This window comes from Piliocolobus tephrosceles, chromosome 5 (assembly GCF_002776525.5).
Source record: "Piliocolobus tephrosceles isolate RC106 chromosome 5, ASM277652v3, whole genome shotgun sequence".
NCBI lineage: Eukaryota > Metazoa > Chordata > Mammalia > Primates > Cercopithecidae > Piliocolobus > Piliocolobus tephrosceles.
In genome coordinates this window covers 41,890,776-41,916,439 of record NC_045438.1, presented here as the reverse complement: position 1 = coordinate 41,916,439, position 25,664 = coordinate 41,890,776, and the positions used below count along the sequence as shown (strand labels likewise).

Here is a 25,664-nt window from a genome sequence, read left to right as displayed (position 1 = left end):
CGACCCGGAGCAGTTGCTCAGAGCACAGGTGCTGAATGAAGAAATAAAGATAATACTGCCATCTCTCATATTTCAGATGCTATTTTGTGGTCTTCGATCATAATTTTAGAATTCTGTTTTTGTTAAGAGGTTTAAATTCAGCAAAGGTGAGATATTATTTGATTTTTAATGAAATGTAAACATACAGCAGATGCACAATAAACGTTTATTAAAAAACCACCAAAAGAAGCATGATACTGCAATCCTGATGCTTTATTTACTATTCTAGTCATTTGCAATCCTCCTTTTGCATCTAATGAGAGTCATTTTTTAAAAAGCTCATTGACCTATTGATTTATAAAAGAAGACATTTAGCAAAGCTAAAGAGAGGCCCACTTGAATTTGAATCATTTTAACTAGCGCTTAACCCTTGGGCTCTGCATAGTGGTTTGAGATCCAAAGATTCTTTGAGCTCTTAAACCTATTTCATATTTGATTATTTATTGCCTAACAGGATCTTTGATGCCACATTTGAGCCTTTCTGGAAATCGGGATTATGGATTAAAAGCCATTGCTGTACCTCCTGCCTGGTGTGTGCCTGACATAGAATCTAGGGGCTTCATAGGCTGGCTTTGTGGGCATGTGACCTGTGCATTTGCACAGGGCTCCAAGCTCAGAAGGGCCCTGAGTCTGGTTTAATGATCTGCTGTCACTGTCTTGAAATTAATTTTTGAGCAAGGGGTCTTCATTTCTCTGCCTTCCTAAGGTACAACTGAATAAAATTGGAATATTATTTGGAATCAAATATCAATGGTTTTGAAAAAGAAAATCTTCTCCAAAGTGTTCAATATATCCTCTTGGTTGGAACATAGGAGACTGTAGCTAACATCATGGGAAATATAATAGGTAGCATTAACTATCTTATTTTTAAATGTCATATGTTATATTTTGGTTCATGTTTATCTTATTGTTCACTATTAAATATTTAACTATGTTTTATTTTTTGTTTTTATTTTTTTGAGACGGAGTCTTGCTCTGTCGCCCAGGCTGGAGTACAGTGGCGCGATCTCAGCTCACTGCAACCTCCGCCTCCCAGATTCAAGCAATTCCCTACCTCAGCCTCCTGAGTAGCTGGGATTATAGGCTCCCATTACCACGCCTGGCTAATTTTTGTATTTTTAGTAGAGACAGGGTTTCGACATCTTGACCAGGCTGGTCTTAAACTCCTGACCTTGTGATCCACCCGCCTCAGCCTCCCAAAGTGCTAGGATTACAGGTGTGAGCCACTGCGCCAGGCCTAAATATTTAACTATGAAATATTTATCTCTATTATCAGTGGTATAATTATTTACTAATTACTGATTTATTGATAATACTCTGTTAAGATATTGGGCAAGATTTCTATTAAAACATGTTTGTTTTCTGGAGAGTACTATGTGTTTACATGAATACATGTTCATGTAACTACTATGTATTTACATACTCATACCTGCAAAATAATAGGAGGGGACAAGAGAGTCTTTAAAAAAAAAATCTGTATTTGAGGCTCTCTAGGGATGTGCATGTCATAATTCTTATTGAGAGCCAGTTCTGTTGCTTAATCAGACTTATGACTGGAAAAGAGGCAGTCATTATAGAGTGGGATCAGAACTGTGGGTTTCAGAGCTGGCCCACCTGGGTTTGAATATTGTCTCAGCTACTTTCTAGTTGTATGACTTTCGGCAAGTTATATTTTTTCCCTTAGCCTCCAGTTTGCTCACCTGTTAAAGAGGGATACCTCTTAAAACAGACCTTGTGAGGATTAAGTGTACTAATATATGTAAAGAACCTGGGCTGCAGTAAGCACTCAATAACTGCAGTTCAGGCCACTCTGGATCTTACTATTTTAAAATGTTAAAAATATATTTATGTGGTTATTTATGTTTATTAAATGTGAATTGAGAGCTTGTATTGCTGTCCCCAAAGACATCATAGTCAAGTTGAGGAACTGACTTGCAATTCACGAATCAGGATATTGGAATAAGGGCAAAAGTAGGGGGAGAAGGGCCTGGAGGGAGCCCTAAACCCTCCTTGCAGAAGAGGTGAAATGGAACATTTCTTCAGCTGCCCTTGGAAGAATCAATAGACACCGAGAGCAGCTTGGTGAGGGTTTGAGAATGCATAGGGAGTTTGGGGAATTTTAAATAGCTTAGTATGGCTGAAGTTTAAAGGACAAGTGGGAGATTGTGAAAAACGGGGTAGAGATGTAAGATGAGGCTGGATCCTGAGGATGTGGACTAGAGGGACAGGAGGGAAATGAAGAAAGGGTCACATCTTAGAAGCCAACAAAGTTGAGTTTCCCCAAAGAGACTTTAAGCATCAACACCATATGCTATGGAGAGTTACAGTAAGAACTGAAAAGTGATTAATAATTAGGAAATTGCTGACATGTACTTTCATCTGTCATTTGCGATTTAGTGTGAATGACTATTTAAGCTTTGATTTTTTGGAAGTGTGGAGAAGACATCTAAATTAGACCCCAAAGTTTTTGACTAAAGGAGGATTAAGTCCTAGATTTCCAAAAGAAGTTTGACAATCCTTTTTCTCCCTCATTCTTTCAGATTAGGATTAACCACTGGTTTGAGATTAGTACATGGCCCGACTTAGATTGTAATCCTCAGTAGGGATAGGGCAATAAAGCCTTATTTGATCACTGTAACTTCAGAATCTGATGGGGTTTTTAGTTCATAATGATAATTTAAAAAAACTGAAGGTCAGTCACTTTTCTAGTCCCTTTACTAGAAGGGCAATGAAGTTAAATATCTTGTCACATTGCTAGTATGTTTTGGAGCTTGCATTTAAGCTCTGGCAGTCCTAATTCAAATCCTAGACTTTCCTTTTTCATGACCTACTTCCTTCCTGTAGCTCTGTATACTTTTGCTGAATGAATGGGTGAATGAATGAATACATTGGGGAAAAGAGATGGATTTATATATGTATATTGAGACAGGATCTCGCTCTGTCACTCATTATGGATTGCAGTGGCATGATAATAGCTCACTACAGCCTCCCGGGCTCATGTGATCCTCCTACCTCAGTCTCCCAAGTAGCTGGGACTACAGGCATGTGTTTCCATTCCCAGCTAATTTTTTGAATTCTTTGTAGAAATGGGTTCTCCCTATGTTGCTTAGGCTGGTCTGGAACTCCTGGGCTCAAATGACCCTCCTGCCTCAGTCTCCCAAAGTGCTAGGATTACAGGCGTGAGCCACCACGCCCAGCTGGATTAATAATTTTTTAATCCAGATTAGTAAATCTGAGTATAAATTTTTTTATCTCTTTGTTGGTGGTAGGTACCTCGTCCCTTTTATGTTCCTAAGAGAAGTTTATTCTTCTGTTACCTATGTGATAACCCAGTTTTTAAATTATTGAAGTGTAGGATGTATTCAGGAATTGATTTCCTGGAAATTAGGGAATTTCCAAATGAGTTCTCGCTCCTGCTATCCAATAAGAATCATGGGGTCTTTGTTGTCAGGGAGGAGGTCCTTAATACATGCCTGTGATCTGGATAGTATAAGAGTGGACACCATGGGTGGGGCTCAAAGTGAAGCTGTGAGCCACTCACATGTGACAGAGGACTAGGCCAAGATCATCTCTGCATGCCAAACCTTTGGAAGCCAGGACTTCGGAGATACAAAGATAATTGAGAGACAAATAAGTAGCAGAGTGTGAATAGAAGGGATATTGTCCTTACATTTGTGACTTTCTTTTTAGCTATAACTCTGACCTCAGGTAGCAGTTACACAATATGGAGCTGTAATTCTTACTTTTGGAGATGAAGTGAATGGTAGAGGAAATGTTTGTTAGACTTTTAGAAAGATCCAACTATTGTGTCTTTACAATGAACAGAATAATTAAATTTGATGGAACCAACTTTCCTACTGTAGAAATACTTTTAAAGAGTTTATGTCTAATGACATAAAAATATACTTAGGAAGCTCTGTTTTTATCCAGAACAAAGTGTTTTTTGACTTCTGTTGTTACATCCTTTGGATAGGTTAACATTTCTGCCTCCTTTGAGGACTAATTCTTTGCTCTTTCACATCAGTGACCAGTGTAGAGTTTGCCTACATTTATTTACAACTTACTAACATTACTTGAGAAATAGCACACTAAATATGAAAGGAACAGAGTAAGATCCATGTCAGGGTATCAATTTTTAACTTTTTTTTTTTTTGAGATGGAGTCTCGCTCTGTCGCCCAGGCTGGAGTGCAGTGGCCAGATCTCGTCTCACTGCAAGCTCTGCCTCCCGAATTCACGCCATTCTCCTGCCTCAGCCTCCCGAGTAGCTGGGACTACAGGCGCCTGCCACCTCGCCCGGCTAGTTTTTTGTATTTTTTAGTAGAGATGGGGTTTCACCGTGTTAGCCAGGATGGTCTCGATCTCCTGACCTCGTGATCCGCCCGTCTTGGCCTCCCAAAGTGCTGGGATTACAGGCTTGAGCCACCGCGCCTGGCCGGTCAAATTTTAACTTTAAATAAACTTATAATTATCAGTTTTTAAAATGCCATTTTATTATTTTTGCATAGATAATGTATATTACATCTTATTTCCTAAAGCTTAATAGGTTTGACCATGGACTTTATTTATGGAAGGCAAGTAAGAGAATAGTTATAAAAGTGGGTCTTTAAGTAGAATCATGATAAACTTACCCATATTATAAACTGCATTGTGACATGTGTTTCATGAAAAGAAATGTGATTCTGAAAAAAATGGCTTGCATTTGAGCCTATTAATGTGGATCTAGATTTGCATAGAAGACATTTGTAGACAGTTCCTGATTTGAGCTGCAGCTGGTAAAATACATTCCTTACCTATCCCATAAGAATATAATAGGATTTGCTTTTTAATTTTTAAAGCACAATTATGAGTCAATATTAAACTATAAAGCTCTGAAACTGGTGAAGAAAACCACTGTCAGGAAGAGAGCAGAGAATATTTTGTATATTTCACAAAAAGGGTATTTAACAGTATTGTGTTCTAATTTTACTTTTCTTTCAATCTGTTTCATTAAAAAAGAAAGTTGAGGTGACCTGCCTCAAAGGTCTTTGTAATTTTCGAGGCTTCTTTCTGCTTGTGTTTTTGTAAATCTAAAATAAGAATGCACTGAAAATTCACTGGAATTAAGAAAGTCAGTGTGAGTAAATGAAAATGTCATTAAGTTTGGTAGAGTAATGGACAGAGGGGTAACTTGAAGTTAATAAAGACATAAAAATCAAAGCAGACGAATGTATTTTAAGAATAAAACAATCTAAATTGCATGACTTTAAAATAATAGGTAGAGAATTATGTATTATAAAGAAACATAAATGTGTTAACTACAGATGTTAATATTTAAAAAATTATAGTGGGAATGATTTGAGACTTCAGACTCTTTCGGTTAAATGGCTTTTATGACATCACTTTTTCTAAATTACTGGAACTGGTTTTACATTGTTTGGAACTGGTTTTACATTAATTTGGTTTCACATTGTTTTGTCATTGGAAAATACATTTATATAACTTAAGGCTCTTTTCTTCATTTATTTCACCTTGTCTTCAACAAATTATATGAACATGTTAGTTTCCTAAAAGTGAAAGAACATTATGTTTTTTATTGGTGAATAAAAAGTTGTTATGGAGTGCTCTATTTTTACAGCTGTGCTTCAGGGTATCACATTCTGAAGAGGTCAGCTTGGCATGACCTCATGGGCATGAATCTCAGGGAGACAATTCTGAAACAGCCACAGGCCTGCAGCGTCACAAAGCCAGGGCAGAACATCCAGATGCTGTCATTAGGAGGCATGCGGTCTGTTAGAGCTTTAGGGTGGAAGGCCCAGGAGGATGCAGCTAGAAGAATGCAGCATCCACATTTGTGGCAACTCTCTGGGTGCTGTTGTAATTTTAACTCTTGAGTTTGTTTAATAGAAAAAATAAATAAGGTCCTGCGCGGTGGTTCACACCTTTAATCTCAGTACTTTGGGAGGCCAAGGCAGGCGGATCACCTGAGGTCGGGAGTTTGAGACCAGCCTGGCCAAAATGGTGAAACCTTATCTCTACTAATAAATAAATAAAAGTAAGTAAAAAAAAAAAAAAAAAAAAAAAATAGGGAAAAATAAATAGGGAGGCAAAGAGGAAAGGTTTGAAGGAAAAAGGAATTGAGACTGAAGTAGAGAGACTGTTGTAATTTCATTTCATGGCTCACATTGTTCTTGTTAAAATTACAGAAGCTCCGGGCATGGTGGCTCATGTCTGTAATCCCAGCACTTTGGGAGGCTGAGGTAGGTGGATTGCTTGAGGTCAGGAGTTCAAAACCAGCCTGGCCAGCATGGCAAAACCCATCTACTAAAAATATAAAAATCAACCAGGCATGGTGGTGCATGCCTGTAATCCCAGCTACTCGAGAAGCTGAAGCAGGAGAACTACTTGAACCCAGGAGGCGGAGGTTGCAGAGAGCCAAAGTAGCACCACTGCACTCTAGCCTGGGCAACAGAGCAAGACTCTATCTCAAAAAAAACAAAACCAAAAAATAAAAATTACAGAAGCATATTATGATTTTGAGAAGGTGTGTGAAGCTCCTTTCTTTATCTGATAAGAACAGAATTTCTGTGTCTAATACTCAGATATGATCATTTGGGATATGGATTAGCTTTGCTGTCTTTGGACTCCTCTGTATCAAGGTTGGTGGTAATTGAGTACACATGTGATTGGAAGTTGTTTATAAGAGTCTTATTTAATGAAATAAGTTAGGAAGTACTAACGTTTTCCTAACCATCATTTAGACTAACTAAATAGACATTTAGACATCTAAATGACTAACCATCATTTAGAAATATGTGTTATATTTTTTATCATCACTGTTAATGAGAATAAAATTTGTTATTTGGAATCCACGTGCACTCAGAATTGTTGCCACTTGCAGTGTATGTAGTGTCACCATGGACGCCATTCATACCTGTTGCTTCTGCTGTGGTGGCTGTCACTGTCCCTATCCAGAGCTGTACCAAGATCTGCACTCAGAAAATTTTGAGGAAAATTGTTTAATAGGGTTGGAGTGATATAACCTTTTTTTTCATCATTCATGTATTCTGTTTTTCGTATCAAGTAGGTTGGTAATCCTGGAGAAGGGAGAATTAGTGATAAAACCAACAGTATATCACATATGAAACTGTTACTAAAATTTTACTTACTTGTTTCTTGGCTATTAGAATAAGGGTGGGAAAGAAGTTATCAACTAATCACCTTTGAAATTATGGATGAGTGACATAAGTTAATAATTGCTTATGGCAGCATAATTATTAACAGTACAGTATTAGAGGAAGTGCATTTAAAATATAGTTAACATACAGTAAACCAGCCTGTCACATTTATAATATGTCCATTATGCTATAGTAGAAGCCTTAGGAAAATTAAATACTATGTATATCTTTCTAGAGAAAGAATTTCCTTCATGATATGGTAGTCAATTAAAGCACAGTAGCTTCTTTCAATACGTAAAGGATATTTGCTTACTGTTGATTAATGTATTTAACAAATACTAATTGAGTAGCTGTTAGGTGCTGGGGGCTGATCTGAGAGTTGGGGATACAGCAGAAACAAAGAGTTTCAGCCCTCATTGGAGGACCGTAATCTGTATTAACCTGACAATCATATGATGCAGAATTATAAATTAGTTGATAACTTCTTTCCTACTCTTATAATTATAAATTATGCTTTTAAGGTGCCAGGAGAGAGGAGAACAGGAGAGCTTCATCTCCTTAATGAAGTCAGGGACAGATTTTTCTGAGAAATGGGTGTCTTGAGCCCAGATTGACTAATGGGGAGCATTAAATAAGTGAAGGGGTTGGGGGATTCTCCAGGTGGAGGGAACAGCTAGGGCACAGGCTCTGTGATTAGTGGGATCATGGTTCTAATCAAAGGCGTAAAGGAACACTGCTGTGGCTGGAGCACCAAGAACAAGGGAACTGCGCAGGGCTCAGTCCACACAGAATCTTATAAACTCAGTTTAGGATTTTGGTGTTCATCCCAACTTGAATGGAAACCCATGGAAGTTGTTCAGACATGGGGATAAAAGGATTAGATTTGCATTTTGAAATTTACTTGGACTATGTAGTAGAGCTTTGCATGGTGAAGAAATAGGAGGGTGGCAAGATTGGATCTAGAACTACTCAAGAGATCATTGCAGTAAACCAGGGAGTAGATGACTACACTGGATTAATCCACTACAGTGAATTAAAGAGGTAGAGGTGGAGAACGGAGAAAGATTGGTGAGATTTGAGAGATTTCCAGGAGGAGAAATAGGGCTTGATAGTAGATGTAGAGAGTGAAGGAGAGGAAATAGCCTGGAATGAGTCCTAAATGTGTGGCCTGCGCACCTGAATGGGCAGAGGCTCAATTTATTGGGATGGGGCTCACTGAGGGGAAAGCCAGGTTTAAGAGAGTGGTGATTTTTGTTTCTGGATTTGTTGAGTTTAAAGTGGCTTTGAATTATCTAAATGGAGATGCCAAGTAGTCAGTTGATCATAGGAGTCTGGAGGAGGGGGTGGTCTGGAGATGGAAGTGGGTGTCATCAATGTATAGATGGTGTCTGAGTTGGAGTGGATGAGAGAGTGTAAAGAGAACAGAGACAAAAAGAGGATGTGGGGCTAACTCTGGAGAAGCCCTAACTTTTACAGGCCTGATTCAAGGGAGTGATGCAACCAAGATTAAGAAAGGCTAGCTAGAGGTCCATAATAAAAGAGAGTCCAGTGTCATAGCATCTATGTGAGGAGAGATACAGTAGTGATTTTGCCAGGGCTGCTGTGATAAAGTCCCACATGCTGGGTGGCTGAAAACAAAAGACATCTATTGTCTCACAGTTCTGAAGGCTGCAAGTGTAAAGCCAAGGTGTCAACAGGGTTACCTCTTTTGAGGGGTGTGAGGGGAAATCTGTTCTTTGCCTCTCTCCCAGCTTCTGGCCATGGTTTGCAATCCTTGTTTTTCCTGGGCTCCTCATTACTCTAGTCTCTGCCTCAGTCTTCACGTAGTATTCGCCATTTGTGTCATATTGGATAAGGGGCCCACCCTACTACAGTGTGATGTCATCCTAACTAATTACATCTGCAAGGATCTTATTTCCAAACAAGGCTGCGTTCTGAGGTACTGGAGTTAGAACTTCAATGTATCTTTTTAGGGGGCCACAATTCCACACATAACAAGAGGATTCAAGCAGATTTCCCTCTTGCGTAAGGCTCTCCAGCGGAAGCAGTGACAATCATTACCCAGTTCCCATTCTTACACAATATTTTAATATTACTGTGTCCAATGAGGTTCAAATCAAGTGTTTATGGTAGCTGAGATAAATGCAAGGAGTAGGAATAGAAAGAAGATTAAACGGGGGAGAAATAGTGGGAAAACCAATTCTTAGAGGGGATGAGATTTGAATTGGGCCTTAAAAGAAGGGGCTCAGGATTTACATTTGAGGAAAGTTGAGGTGGAAAGGGCATTACCAGAGAAGAAAACCTGCATGACTTCTTGATCTGGAAAAGTATTCATGGCCTTCAAAAAGTAGGAATCTGCTCTTTGTCACTTAGCATAAAAGAACCATGTTCTTGCTCGTTTCCCTTTGTATGGAAAGAATATTAGATATTTGTGTTTGATGAAGAGGCTTTTGGCATAAGTAAGGCTGGATTGTGCATTCAATTGATTTAGTTAACAATTATTTATTATGTAGCAACTACTGTGCGCCCAGGGCTGGGGATACATCAGATTTTGAATAGTCATTTAACTTCTCCCTGCAACACTTCTGCATCAGCCATCATTTTAACACACAGTTTATGAGTGAAAGTATGTTGGTTGTCTCTTGTGACTCTGCCCATTTTCAGAGTCATAAATTTAATAGTAACTAATAATTACTGAGCAATTTACTCAAGACCAACCACTATTCTAAATACTTGACCTAAATTAACTAATTTAATCTTTATCGATACTTTATAAAGTAGGCTCCAAATTTCATAAACTCTAAGGTATCATCGGTTGCAAGATGGCATTTGATGTACCTCTAACAAAGAAAAACAAATATTCCAATTTTTTGAAAGATGTCATCCATAGTAAGACACAATCTGATTTCAAAAATGTTAAAATATGATATGAAAAAAAAAAAGCGTATGTCTTAGAATTGGTAGACTACTTAAATTTGATGGCACATGATTAACTGTGGCTGACATGTGAGAAAACGGAGGGACCAAGAAGGGTCAGTTGCTTGCCCAAAGTTACCTACGGATACACAGTGCAGCTCAAATTCTGCTTCAAGGGGCTGGTGCCAGAGTCCATCCCCAGTACTATGACTGCAATCTCGGAGCACATCTCTGGCACTCTTTTTTTGTTTTATCCATGTACTGAGAGCCTGATAATGTTTCAGGGCTCTAACTTGACTGAGTTTTGGGGTACACTGTGGTAGGAGAGACAACGTGCAAACGTGCAACTTGCTGATCTGGCTGATCAGAGACTTTGCTGGGCCAGTCTGTTAGTTTACTACTTTTTATCAATCTGGAATGTTGACAATGAAGAAATGCCACAATGGTGAGCCATGAGATGGGGTGGAGGTGAGGATGGGGCAAGAGTGGGTGACTTTTCTTGTGGAAAGTGATGCATCTTTGGCCGTGTTCTAAGTTTCACTTCCTCCAAAGGCCACATTCAGCACCCCCTGCAGTTGACTGTGCTCTCTGTGATTGTCATCAGTTGTGCTTTCACCGTGTTACTTGGTTTCATTTCCTGTGTTTTACCTTTCCTCTGGTCTATGGTGGCCCTGTAGACACCTCTTTCTTCCAAGGCTTGTGGGAAAGTGCCTAGAAACTTAGTTAAGTATGGCAATTAGATACTTAGTTAAGTATGGCAATTAGATATTTAGTTAAATATGGCATTGAAGTTGGCAAAAGAAAGCAGTGAGCGGTGAAGTACCGATGTGATAACTCTTCAATCCTTTTTAGTATTTTCTGTCTTCACGGGGACAGCCGGTGTGTCCTGATCCATGGGTTTTCCCCTTCAAACTGGTTTATCAGTTTGTTTATACTTCAGATTCTTTGAAACTATCCAAATGATAGCATGAAGGAAATGTACGTTTTTCGTGTTTCAGAAGTCGTTGTCAGAGTGAAAGTAGAAGTTCTCATTAGCATCCCAAGGCTTGAGTTTTTGAAGATGTTGTAACAGCATGAGTAAGAATTGAATTGATAAAACTTTTTGACAAGCTCATCCTAAGCTAAGCAGTTTGGTTCCCATAGGTCACCATGAGTCCTGGTTTTGTCTCCCTGCTGTGGTAAGGGGCCATCCTCTGTGTGCTGGTTGATGACAGTCTTAGTCTCGTCATCTGTAAATTGGGGATAACAACACCTCCAATACAGCCCAGTGCTTTTCTGATTTATGTCTGCTAAGTACATTTTCATACCCACTTCTAAAATCATTTGATTTTTTTTTTCTCCTTATAAATGTGCAGCACAAGCAGTAATTCCATCTAAGTATCTACCTTGTAGGAATGATCACAAAACCTTACCATTCTTTAAACTCCCAGTCCCCAACCTTTTTGGCACCAGGAACCAGTTTCATGGAGGATAATTCTTCCATGGTGTGGGGATGGTGGATGGTTTCGGGATGAAACTGTTTAACCTCAGATCATCAGACATTAGATTCTGATAGGGAGCATGCAACCTAGATTCCAAGCATGCACGGTTCACAGTCGGGTTCATGCTCCTATGAGAATCTCATGCTGCAGCTGATCTAATAGGAGGCGGAGCTCAGGCAGTAATGCTTGTTTGCCCACCGCTTGCCTCGTGCTGTGCGATGCGGTTCCTAAAAGGCCATGGACCATTACTGGTAACTGAACATGACCCACTGGCCTTGAGAAGCTGTAGAGGAGATGGATGTGCTCATAGCTATCAAGCCAGGATGAAAACAACCGTGAGAAGAGAGGTGTGATGAGGAGCACGGGGAAGGGATTTCTGAGGAGGAAGATGTGAATTCTGCTAGAGGGGCTTGAGAAGCCTTAGTGGGAGGGACAAAAGTTTGATCACTGTTGTTAACATGTGTTTGGAACTAGATGTAAATAGCAATGGCTGTATACATTAAGGTCTGAAGTTGTCTTTTCAGAAAGAGTGACACTCTGGATCAGTACTTTCCCGTTGAATTACATCGGCCAATATGGTAGCCATTAACCACAAGTGACATTGGGGTACTTGAAATGTGGTAGTGCAACTAAGGAACTAATTTTCAAATTTTATTTAATGCTAAATTGTATTTAAACCTAAGCAGCCACATATGGCTAGTGCCTACCATACTGGATAGCCCAGCCAGAGGAAACCTGCTGTCACTAACCCAGTATGGAGATTTCAGATAATTGTCTTGATCACAAATCAAATCACAGAGTCAGAGACTTTGACTGGATTTTGCTTTTCAGTATCATTAGCCATAAGTACTAATTCTGAAACATCCATTAGACACTAAAATACAGTAAGTAACTCATTAATTATGAAACAATGAGCGGTAAGTTAAGTTAGTCAGTGATACCCTCTACACACACACTCATGCATAGATCTACATGCATGCACACATATGCATCACAGACACACAAACACTGACACATATTTCCCCTGTTTGTTTCTTGAATTGAACAGAGGGAGAAATATGTGTTTGAATGGCTTGTTGTCTCGTTTCTGAGACAGTGAATTAATGATCCTTCTGCTGGGAGCAGTGTCAGGCTGAGCAGAGTCTCTGATGGAAGGAAAGGACCATTTCTGCCCTACAGTAAGAACCCTGCAAAAAAGGGTCTCAGATGATTCTTAGTCTCCTCATCTGTAAATCTGGTGATAACAATACCTCCTCTGTCTGCCTCAAAAGATAATATACGTTTGTAAAAGCTTCTTTTCAGGGAGATTTTCCCAAACCAGTATCTCATCTTTTTAATAAGCCTGCAGGGCATGTCTCTTTCTGTGTTGACTATGGTACCAAGAGATACGATTGTACATATTTTCTCCTTGATCTTAAATGCCCTGTGGCAATCATCATACCTTTTTAGAGACCCACTTGAAAATTGCTACGTTTAAATTCTGCCCCAAAATTGTTTTAGAATTCTTCCTTTCTGAATCCCAACTGTATTCTGCTCAGTCCTAGGCTCTGCCCCTCTCAGTAGGTTTGTCCTGTATCCACTAGACTCCCCTGAAATGTTGCTTGTGCTTATTTTTAAATTTTTTTTTTTCATGTGTTTGTGCTTTGTTTTCCATATTAAAGTGGAAACTCCCTGGGTATAGGTGGCTTTTAAACTTTATTGTCTTGAACTTTTTAAACTTAATTTTATCCAGTGCATTGCAGAGGGTGGCATTCATTAAATTTTGCAGACTGGTAATAAAATAGAGGACTTGAGTCTTTAGGGCTCAGACTGACATTTTCGGTGTGTACTCTTTGGTTATTTAGATCAGTGGATTCAAGCTGTATCATGCACAACGGTCTTTCAAGGAGCCTTAAAAAATTCAGGCCCCCATGCTCTACGCATATAATTCACTGGGTCTGAGGTGAGGCATAGGGAACCTGAATTTTACGAGGCAAATTAGGTAATTCTGCTGCTGATGATTTGAGAACTACTCTTTGAGAAACAGTGGTTTATATATTAAGATACCATTTCTACAGACTGTACTTAAAGAAGGCTTTTCTGGCAGTAGGGATCTTGCTTCTAAGCAGAAGTGTAGGTTTTTATTGTTGTTATTTTGTTTTGTTTATTTTATTTTTATTTTTATTTTTTGAGACGGAGTCTCGCTGTGTTGCCAGACTGGAGTGCAGTGGCACGATCTTGGCTCACTGCCACCTCTGCCTCACGGGTTCAAGCAATTCTCCTGCCTCAGTCTCTCGAATAGCTGGAACTACAGGTGTGCGACACCACATCCAGCTAATTTTTGTATTTTTTAGTAGAGACGAGGTTTCACCATGTTGGCCAGGATGGTCTCAATTTCTTGACCTCGTGATCTGCCTGCCTTGGCCTCCCAGAATGCTGGGATTACAGGCATGAGCCACTGTGCTCAGCCTGTTTTATTTATTTTAGAAGAGAATGAGAGAAGAGTGGGAAATTTTGTTGGTAAAACATTTCTTTAAATTACCTTCTTAAATGGGTGGCAGGGTCAGTTGTGTAATAGAAATATCTCATCAGAAGGAAACGGATAACCCATAAAATGATTTTATCAAACTGCAGTGGTAGAAAATACCTATTCAGCCTCCACTCAGAGTTTGTCCTTATTTTAGGCTCAATTTTAATAGGCTTGATGATCTGATTGGCTAGAGATTAAGAGCAGTATATGGAAGTCAAATATTGTCACTGGTAAAGGATCACATATTGACTGCAAATGTAATCACTGACAGCCTGAAAGTGAAGAAGGAAACAGATAAACTATAAAAATCAGATGCAAGATCTTAAAGATCAAAATATAGGCCACTGGAGGAAACAAGAGTGCAGGGGTAAGCAAATGTAAGCATCTCAGTAGCTTCAGAAGCTATTACTGTGTTTCCCCCAATTTACAGTAGCTATTTGTTGATCTTTCTACTCAGAATCTAAGTTCTACTAGGGCTGAGACCATGCCTGCCCCATATGATACTGTTATCTCCAGGACTTAATGTTGTACTTGACTGATAGAAGAGGCTCCATAAATATTTTCCTAGTAAATGAAAATAATTGAATGAGTAGGTTTGCTGTGGTGACCTATGTTTATGATAATGACCCTGAGACATTTCTGATTAAAAACAGAGGCAATTTTTTTTTGCATTTTAGGTATATATAATCTCAAAAAATGTTGGTGTATAAAGGCTTATTAAACATGCTTAACATATATTCATTCATTCCTCAGTGATCTCCTCTCTAACATTGTTGTACTCTCCCCTGCCTAGTTTATATTTAAATTGTCTTATAATCATGGGATTTAATTTTCAGATTTATAAATAGTCATCTATATAGATATATATTAAAATATTTTGAATCATCTGCCAATGTATACTATACCATTACTATGTAAACATAGCATCTTTTAAGGTCTTGAAAAATATTCAGATAGATTTTTGTCTATAGATAATAGAAATCTATGTATACCAATTTGAAGCTATCTCTTTCTGTACAGCTAATGCTTTTATAGTTAATTGTCCTTTAATAGATCATAAGGATTTCCTTGGATCACAATATATTTATTAAAATAGATATTTCAGCATGCATACTAATTAAGAAAATGAACATTATGTGTTAGGCAGACACAGGCTCCATATAGTAGAGAAAATAATATTTAGATACCTCTAAAATGATATACCTGCTCTTTAAGTGTTTCAGATTTGTATCACTGAAATCCGCCCTTTAGTAGACTATTCTTAACTAAAAAAGGAAAGTTATTTTTGATATTCTATAAAACAGGTTAAATTATGCTTGGTTCCTTTGCACTTTGTTTCAAAACTGTGTTTTTAATTTGTTGTGTAGAATTCGGATTTTTTTTTTTTTTTGTGAGATGGTATCTTACAGAGTGGAGGAAAAGATGAGAGGAAGTCTTTTTCCATAGGTACCTATTTGATCTTAGGCAAAATTTTGAAATAGGGAAAAGTGTATTTTTGACAGTGATATCCTACCACTTAGCACTCTTCTCAACCCAGTCAACCTGAAGGCACCAAGTTATCAAAATTTAGTCCTTGGTCTTTGATTGCTATAGTCCATTCCAGTCTAAACAACTCCTTTAAACTTTTCTAGTTCCTAAGTCATCTGTATTTTCTTACCAATCAAAAGTCCCAGCCAATAATTATTTGAGTACTTGTTCTGATTTTGGCAATGGGCTAGAAACTGTATAGAAATAAATGTGAACCCTAGATCATGTTCTCAGAGAGAATGCAATCTAATATTGTTAATAGCATGCATGACTAACTCATTTTACTAGAAAAGACAGAATATGCAAAAAAGAGGCATAAACCAGATGAAATGAAAGTTCAGAGAAAAAGACCAATTGCAGGAACCAGGAAAGGTTTTTCTGGAAGATGTGGACCTTGAGGATTGGTTAGCATCTTTAGAAGCAGAGATGGTTTGGAAAATGGACACAATGTTACAAGTGAAAGTAGGAACACCACATATGGCTGCCCAAGAGTTGAATTTTGCAAAATCATGAGGGCACCATTCAAATAAAGTATGATATAAATGGTGGCACGAGTGAAAGTCAGGAGACAGGAAATGTACAGGGTTAAGATCTGCGAATCATAAGTAGGATAGCCTGGACCATGTTGTGATGGAACTTGAATGAAGAGTGAAGTTGTTTTGCCCTCTTCTTTAGGTTGTTGTGCTAAAAGTCCTTTCACACCTCTCAGACTTTGAGTTTCTTTGATTTTCTGTAATTCAGTTGGTAAGAGAGAGCTGAGGAAGATTTTTAAGTAATGGAGTGGCTTGAAATTTCAGAAGACGAATGATTAGTTAGAAATACATGGGATGAAATGAATTGAAAAGTTATTAGACTTCAGATGTGTTTAAAGTGGTTCTGCTTCTTTAAGGCCATCAAAGTACAGTTGGAGTAATACATCAAACCGGTGCTCTAGGGGAGGTCACAAGAACAGACCTTTTTGGATTGGTCCTGTGTGCAGGTTCTCTCTGTTGAATTGCCCAGTGGACAGCCTGTTGATCGCAGCTGTTTGTTTATGAGGTTTCACTCCCTTCTTGAGCTCTAGCTCCATGAATCAAGAGCCCCAAAAGGAGGCTTGTTAACAGGCTGCTGGGGTAAGGTAGAGGCAAAGTAATGGGGCTCAGATTACAGAGGTGAAAAGGAAATTTATTCATTCATTCATCAAACCTTTATCGAGTACGACTGAGGGTAAGCAATGACTTTGTGTGCTTTGTGTATATTCAGTATCTGGTACTATTTTATTGCTTTGACCCTTTCTCTCCCCAAATTCTCTAAAAAGTTTTAGATTTCTTCACAACAGCTGAGACTCTCTAGGGGTAACAGTAAGACTACTGGTAGTGCTAGAAGGCGACAACCCGGGGACAGCAGCAGCTGGTTTTATTTTTGGTTTTCGTCAGGTGTTTGTAAGTTGAGAACTGCCTGTATTCAAACAACGTGATTTGGTAGTGTATACTGAACTCCCATAGAAATAATGGATGTAGTACAATCACAAGGATAAAAATGAACAATCTAGCATCACATGCTAGGTAGTAAACTTTGGAAGCACTTGGGCATGGATTAATAGCTTAAAGAGTATGGATATGCTACGGACCATTCACAGTTTCATTTCATGTAGGATATAGGTCTTGCTTTGGTTACAGAGATCTGGCCATTGGTGAACTCTCCTGTGGAATAGTCATTGTTTTTTGATAGGTGCTGGTTGATGCATTTGGGAGATTTAATTTTGGAGCTGACTGGATTCTGTAATTTATTTGTTCTTGTTAAGTTTTTAATTTATCACACAAGCAATATTATATTACCAATAAAGAAAAGATGCATAACTATCTCATAGGCTTTTACAATGTATCAACTTGATTTTTAAAATTTTTCTTTGAATAGTCTTTGATCTTTGCCCACATTCATACACTTGAAATAGTTATAATCATGATGTTGATACAATCCTTACTTTCAAAATCATTTTTATAAACACTTTCATTTTGCAAATTACCATATTCTAATTTTAATGGCTACATATTTTTGATCTAATTTAATGATCACAATTTTCTAAAAATCCCCTTATTCCTGAATGGTCATTATTTTTTTCTTTTGGGGTTGTTTTTCAAAGGGTATAAATATTTTTTATCATACATGGTCCCCATTTTCAAATTGCTTTCCATTTTTATCATGATTGTGCCAAAGTAAAAATTCTGACTGCATTGTTGTTTTGGTTTGCATTTTAATAATAATTAATGAGATATCTTTATTAATTACATTTCTTTGTCTGGATTGACTTGGCATATCTTTTCTAATTCATTTCTTGGTTATTTTTTGAAAAGTTTCTATGAGCTTTTATATATTTTAAATATTAATTCTTGTTACCTTATATCTACTTGGTTCTACTGTTTCTCAATGTGATTTAATTATTATTTTGTTATTTTATGCAATTAATGATTTTAGCTTTATCTAATCTAGATTGTCTGTTTCTGATTAGTTTTTCATGAATGCCTTCAAAATTATTTAAAAATTACAGTGATAAAAATAGTGTAGTAATCTGATTATTATTATCATTATTAATTTTGGGGGGGACAGAGTCTCACTCTGTCACTCAGGCTAGAGTGCAGTGGTGCTGTCTCAGCTTACTGCAATCTCTGCTTCCCAGGTTGAAACAATTCTCCTGCCTCAGCCTCCCAAGTAGCTGAGATTACAGGCATATGCCACCACGCCCAGCTAATTTTTGCATTTTTAGCAGAGATGGGGTTTTGCCATTTTGACCAGGCTGATCTCGAACTCCTGACTTCCAGTGATCCACCCCCTTCGGCCTCCCAAAGTGCTAGGATTATAAGCGTGAGCCAACGCGCCTGGACTGATTATCATTTTTTATGTTGCTTCTTGGTCAAGTGGCTTGGTCAAGTGGCTTGGATTCTTATGAACTTGTATATTCTAAAACCATGACCAAGGTGGGGGGAATTAACAGTTTGAACCATTAGTAGTTAAAGGATCTAATATGTCATATAATTTTTTCAGATTAAATGTAGACTTATAGATTGATTGTTTAGACAGCAAATGAAAACTACATTCAGACATTTCTGAGTACAGTGAATCTGGCTAGTAAATTAATAATTGTATTTAACCTCAGTTTTAAAAACAAAAACACTTATATTTATTAAACACTTGAAAAACCCTCCATGTTTGGAAATTATGTTTTTTTCCATGAGCTTTTGAGCATTTGTAACACTACTTTCCTGTGTCTTGTTTTTAAACTGTAAGTAATAGTACATTTTTAAATGTGATCTCAACTCATTGGTCGTTTGCAGAAATCATTTTATCAGGCCCTTGTATTGATTACCTAAATCATGCCTTGTTGGTTTTCTTCTTCTGAGGCTTAGATTTTATGGTGTAAACAGGATGCACTTTTGGAATTTATAGTGCATTTCAAGATTTTCTTTATATTGGTTTAATTGGTGTTATAATTATTTTTAAATAACCTAAGTTATCTGGTAAATAATTTATTGGTAGATGGTTGAGCAGTATCTTTCTTAACTTTAATTTAGAGATGGGAATACAATATATCTTCCAATATTTCATACAGTAGAGGAAGAATTTAAAAAGTGAATGAAAGGTTTTTTTCGCTTAGTTTTAAAAGATAAATTATAATATCAAAAATATTATAAAGTAAATGGGCAACCAAAATCATCAAGATAGTTAAGAAAATGGAAGTAAGTTGGTTATAACAAATCATGAGAGGAGTCATACTTGTTAGGACAAACTTATGCTAATGACATTCAGCATGTGTTATCCCAGGTCAATAGATATGAAAACCACAGTTTACCCAGGGTTACTTAACTGATAATAATAGTGTGAGGATAACAAATTGAACTAATACAAGTGGAAAGACTAAGAATGATCTTCAGGATAAATGAAAACAAATGGATAATAAACTGATCTTGCAGAGTAATATAGGTTATGGTGTTATGCTTTAAAATATCAGTATTGATAGAAATATTCTCGTGTTCTTTTGTTCTTTTGAAGGGTAAAAAGGGCTGTTTATCTTTTTTTGCATGTCATCAGTTTCATTGGGTTGCCTTATTTTCATTCAGAAAGAGTATAGACTATTATCCATATTGAGTTATTATTTAGACTTGAGTGTACTAGTAAGAAATTTATCAGTTGTGTGTGTGCAGTAGTGCTTGGAATGAAATGTCACTTTCATCTCTCGTACTGCACCTAGTGCATTTTCTTATAGGCTTAATTTTGCCTTTTCAAGTTTGATGTCCTGTTGTTCAACACAAACAACAGCTTTAAAGGGCGATATCTAACACATTCTTAAAGGAAATATATATGACGCTGTAACCTTTTTACTCTAGCATTGTTTTCAAAATGTTAATTACTAAGTTTTCCAGAAATAATTTTTAAAGATAAATGCGTAAAAGAGATGGGTAAATAATATTTGGGGATGATAAGTGTAGCAAGTGGAGAACAAAAGTAGAATGTGTGTCCTCAAATTCATCTTTGTAATTTCCCACTTTTTCATTTGAAGGTACTTGTCAAATACAAGTTGAAATTCAGACGGACTGAATGGGGTTTTTAAGTCTAAAAATGACTAGAAGTTTGGGTTTAATATTGCTATGAAGTTTTGTGTTTAGTCTGAAGTAAGTGAGCTTGCTACATCTCAGTCACTTCCTGCCTTGTCCATATTCCTTAGTGCATAGTTGTGTTCCATCTCCTTGTATATATTGCAGAATGATCTGTCACTGTTAGGACACTTCAGGTGGAAAAGGTTTTCAGAGATTTATTTAAAATATCAAATTGCTACTAAGATGGGTTTTTTTTAACTTTGTTTTGGTGCAATCATTTACTTTGTTTTAGTGCAATCATTAGCAATAAATCAAGAGTGAAATGGATGAGAGATGAGTATCATAGACTCTAAGAAGACATCCTTATTGATAACTCTCTTTAAAAAGGAGTCCAAGAGAGCACCACCATAGTGGCGATTTCACATTTTTGTTTTGTTTTTTTTTTTTAACCTTGATATCAGAATCAGTGTGTGAAGTAATGGGAACCACCTGAACCATTTTTTTCTGCAATATGGTACTGGTATATATGCATATACGTACTGGTGCATTAATTTATGGGGTTGAGCAGGAGTTCATGATGCATTAATGTTATAACATAGTTATAACATTAATATTTTGTGGATTCTTCAATACATAGCAATTAAAACAAAATGATTGTACCCCAAGTACAGAAATCAGGAAATAGTTTCAGCACCATTTCAGCTTAAGAGATATTTACTTACATATTGAGAGTCAATCAAAGTGAAGTGTGAGTCTAGGACACTGTGTAAGTGAAGTACTATGTTTATTTCAGAATTTCTTAAATTTATACTTGACAGAAAAGTTCCTGGGCTTGCAAGTAATTATTGTTGTTGTTACTAACTGGCATAGATAAGAGGGGAAATGGTGGTTTAAAGTATACATTCAATCAACAGCAAGGGCTGAACTATTGAAAATGTGTTCTCTGTCCAGAAAACATTTTATTTTCACATAATTGTTTAAGTGTCTGCAATGAACATTTACAATATTTATGGGAGTATAGTGCTTGTGGTTCAGTTAGCTCAAAGTCTTAACTTCTGTGCCTGGGTAATGGTGTGTTGTATAGCAGTAATTCTGAAATTATTTATAATAAAGGAGATAACACCAGAGAAAATATCTGTTTACTGCTTCTAGTTTTACAACAAGGGAACACTGTTAGGAGTTCCAAAGTAGCATTAGTAGTTCAATGTTGAGATATTTTGTCTCCTCACGCCCTGTCTCTAACATCCTGTTTCATCACAAATGTTTATCATTTTACTCATTGGTTCTCCACCCGTCTTGTGGGCTGCTGTGGTTGCTGTCACCCAGCCAAGAGGCTGGGGAATGCCTGTCCACAAGCAGTAAGGGGCATGTGGCTAGGGTGCTCAGAAGGTCCTGAGCATTGTAGTATTAGCATTGTGAGGCCATTGAGATAGGGAAAGAACAAGCCTATTTAAATAGCTGCCAGAATGATCAATACAAGCACCATTGTTGCTAGTCATAGTGGAAATATACGCACTGTCTTTAGCAAAGAAAAAGCTGACGTGTACAACATTTGAAGATGTCATATTGAGGTGTTCTGAAAGCTTCAAAACAGAAGAAGAAAAATTCTTATATAAATAATATTACTATCTTAAAAAGGCTGTTCTATCTGATTGGTTGATTAAATGTTTTAAAAAATGGTTTGGTTTGCCTGAGAAGTTTATTTGGTATTAATTAGCTACTCACTTAAAAATATTTAATATGACACAAGATACAATATGATAGTACCATGGCACGGTCTACTTGTTTCAGATGGAACTGACATTTTGGAAGAGTATGGACCAGGAATTTTGTGATCTGGAGTTATGGATTTGGGGGCAAAATGCCACGAGGCAAGGTTCCCATCTCATCACATTTTGTTAGGAATTGTGTCACATCAACATGCCTTATCACTGGTGATGTTAACCTTGATCACTTGGTTACGGTAGACTCTGCCAGGTTTTTCCACTGTAAAGTTACTGCTTTTCTCTTTCTATATTCTATTCTTTGGAAGTCACCCCACACCTAACTGGAGAAGAATTAAGCTTTATCTTTGAAGGGGGGAAATAGCTACATATTTTATTGATTGATTGATTGACTTTGGTATGGATTCATGGATATTTATTTTATTATTTGGGTTATCATCTAGTGCCATCACTATTTTATTCCTCATAAACTATTTTCTAATTCTTAAGATTTCATTTTGCAGAGCACTCTAGCACTAATATTGTGTGTAGCTTAGTGCAACATCTTATCCACCTTTTTTTGCCTCTTCCTCATCCACATGTTTTGCACTCTCAGTTTTCAAACCAATAGATTCAGTTTTGCTGCTCTGGTTAAGATGAAGGTCATTTTCGTAGTTAAGTTGTAATGCATGTCCTGTAGGAGAAGTCATAATACAAAACTTCTTGTCGGCAGATTGGCAAATTTACCTGAGACATTGAGGCTCAAGATTATGAGAATGTGTGACTAGGACCAAAATTATATTTCCAGGTAGGAAATCAAAATTGTTCTATTTAACTCCTTTGCATTTGATTTTGCAGAAGTCAAATCACTGATTTCTTAGGAGATACAAAATCTGAAAAGGAGGGGCAGCATAGACATTGAGATTGTGATAGGAATTACTTTGTTTTTCTTTCTTAGATTCTTTTATTTGATTTCCAAACAATAGGGTAATAGCTAAGTTTTGAAACAAGATCTGAGAGGAACTTGTAGAAGCATATCTATGTTTGCAAAAGTGTTCTAGATATGATTTTGATTCTTGAAACCTATTTGAAAAATATAATCAGAATACAAATAATCTTTAGGTTTATCATATCAGAGAAAATAGGTACTGGTTATGTGACGTTTTATGTGTTTCATAGCATATTTGTTAGCTATGGATTGATTTGTACTTTGCATTTCTCATAAACTTCCCTAGATGTGATAAGGTCACAAACTCTCTCTGTTAGAAAGGGCAGGGGTGGGGAAAACTCACACATCATGTATGCACTCAAGTTTTGACATATTGATTTACAAAGACAAGAATCAGCTTGCTAGCAGCTTCTATGAGGTAATTTTACATGGAGTAAGTAAAAAAATTAAATAGAGTTCACGCAGAATATGAAGATGAGCAACTGAAAATCTGAAATGAAAGTGGAGTTAATATTATGCAGTGATTCTTACCTCTGCTGTTCGAAGCATAAAAGCACTGTGATCCTTCCATCTAAACTACAGAGGTTTCAGCTCCATGGCAACACGAAGAACCTATTCTGTCAGAGGGTGTGTGTACACAACTGCATTCAAAGCACGGGGCTGGGAGTGAGTTTGAGGGGAAAAACCCCAACCCTCCAAGACTTGCCCATGCATTTTTATGTGTGTATTATAATAAGGTCTTTGTGCAAGGAGGCCTGATAGAAGTTCACATCAGCTGCACTCTGGTCTTTTACATGATCCAGCCGCCATCCACCTCCCTTCTCTCTCCAGAAAGGAAGCCAGAAGAGGCAATTAAAGGATGTGACTGCAAGAAGAATTCTCTTCTCCCTCTCTCTTCTTGGAATGTCAACATAGTTACTGCTTTTCTGTGTGTCTCAGAGGGGCACTTGGCTGCTTCTTTCCACAGCCTTATTCCAGAGAGAGCTGTTTAATTGTAGCCTTCATGTAGGGTAGGGGCTGGCGAGAGCCGTAGTCAGCTTTCTCCTCTGTGCAAGGAGTGCTTTTGGTAGGTCATCTGATGTTCCGCCTTGTACTTAAGTACCGTGTGGCCCGGGATGGCGAGGTGGCGTGGAGTGATTGGTGAAGTGGGTATTCCTGCCTACAGTTTCTCAGCGCCTCACTCAACTCTCAGATGTCAAGTTTCTTTTCTCACTGTGCTTTGCAGCCATACTCATCGTCGTCAATTCCACCAGTCCTTTGCTTAGTTTCTTCATTCAGAACTAACAGTATCACCACTTGACTAATGATATTCCCACGTTCCTGTCCTGCATCGTAGAAGTGAAAGCACAATCTGAAAAATGTTTATTTTTGCTCTGTTCCACTTTAGCCAATCCAGGAGATAAATGGAGTATTCTGCTCTATCCTGGTTAGCACTGAGAATCATCTCTATTAAGGTTTAGACCATTTTTATTTCACCAAAAACTTGAGGTTGAGTATCAGTGATTCTCTCCACTCGATTCAGAGACTAGGGATCCAGGAAATAGTCTATTCAATACAGATCTTCACCCTTTTCCTTTCACTCCTGAACTTAACCCCTGCCGAGGATCAGAGATGGCTGCGGTGGTGGCAGGAGGAGATTATTGACGAGTGGCCTGGGAGAGGAGGATGCTATGTTCCTGCAGACACACAACAGCTAAATGTTATTTTCAGCCTTACACTTTGAGCTGCACTCTCCTAGAGTTTACAAAGATAAATGACCTATTCTTGCCTCATTGTTTCTGCCTGGATCATTCTCTTGGGATTTGCTTTTAAAAATAAATTATTTGCAACTAAGATTATATGTACACATACAATTGGTTTCATTTACTAATTCACTTGTTCAAGTATTGTTGACTATTGCGTGTGGGCCTGAGCATGTGTCCCTGAGGAGCTAATGGTCTAGAACTGAAGGCTGCAGTCTGTAAAAACTGCAATACATTATGAAAGGGCTGTAAGAGAAGGATGCACAAAGCTTAGCTGTGACATGAAAGTAATGCAGCAGCTTTACTTGAGAGGCTTGACAGAGGACTAAGTGCTTGAGCTGCCTCTTGCAGGATGGGTGGGAATTTGCCTGGTAGACATCATGGGAAAGGGCATTCCAGGAAGATAAAGCCTTAGCAAAAGAGGATCCGGAGACATGGAAACAAAGAGGTGCATTTCACATGGCAGGATTACAAGGTGGGAGGAGGAGGAGTAGAGTCACAAGGGAAGGATATGGAGAGCTTGGCCATGACCAGGTCAAGGAGAGTATGCCATGCTGCTACCTTTGAACTTTGTCCTGTAGGCAAGAGCGGGGGACATACTCTGATTAGCATTTTACAAAGATCTCTCAAGCAGCATCACAAGAATGGATTTGGGAGGAAATCAAGCCTGGACTTGGGAGACATAGTGTGCAGACAATTATAGTAATATTCAAGAGAAAAAAAAATGAAAGCCTGAATTAATGCTGCGATATTTAGAATAGTAAGCACAGGATGGACTGTCAAGCTTAGCACACAGTACTTAGTGGCTGAGTCAGTGTGAAGGGTGAGGGAAATTGAAGGCAATTCCCAGGACTTGCAGCTTGGGTGACAAGTTGGGTAGTGACGATATTGCTCAGGATAAGGAAGATGAGCAGGCCTTTGAGAAAAGTAGTGACCTACATTTCATTTTTAATTTTAATTTATTTATTCAGATGAAGTTTTGCTCTGTTGCCCAGGCTGGAGTGCAGTAGTGCGACCTCACTGCAACCTCCACCTCCTGAGTTCAAGTGATTCTCCTGCCTCAGCCTCCTGA

The 25,664-nt window shown here is 37.8% G+C and overlaps 1 protein-coding gene across 4 annotated transcripts in view; it reads left to right on the top strand.

Annotated features, from left to right (window-relative positions):
- The window catches only part of HIVEP2 (HIVEP zinc finger 2), a 198,922-nt gene that overhangs the window by 21,153 nt on the left and 152,105 nt on the right, over positions 1-25,664 (top strand). The window contains exon 1 of one of the 4 annotated variants that reach the window (XM_023183791.2): positions 16,583-16,833. The exons of the other annotated variants lie outside the window; for them this stretch is intronic. The gene's annotated coding sequence lies outside the window, so the exon portion shown is untranslated. Of the gene's footprint in view, positions 1-16,582; positions 16,834-25,664 lie in introns of those variants that run through there. 4 annotated transcript variants of the gene reach the window in all.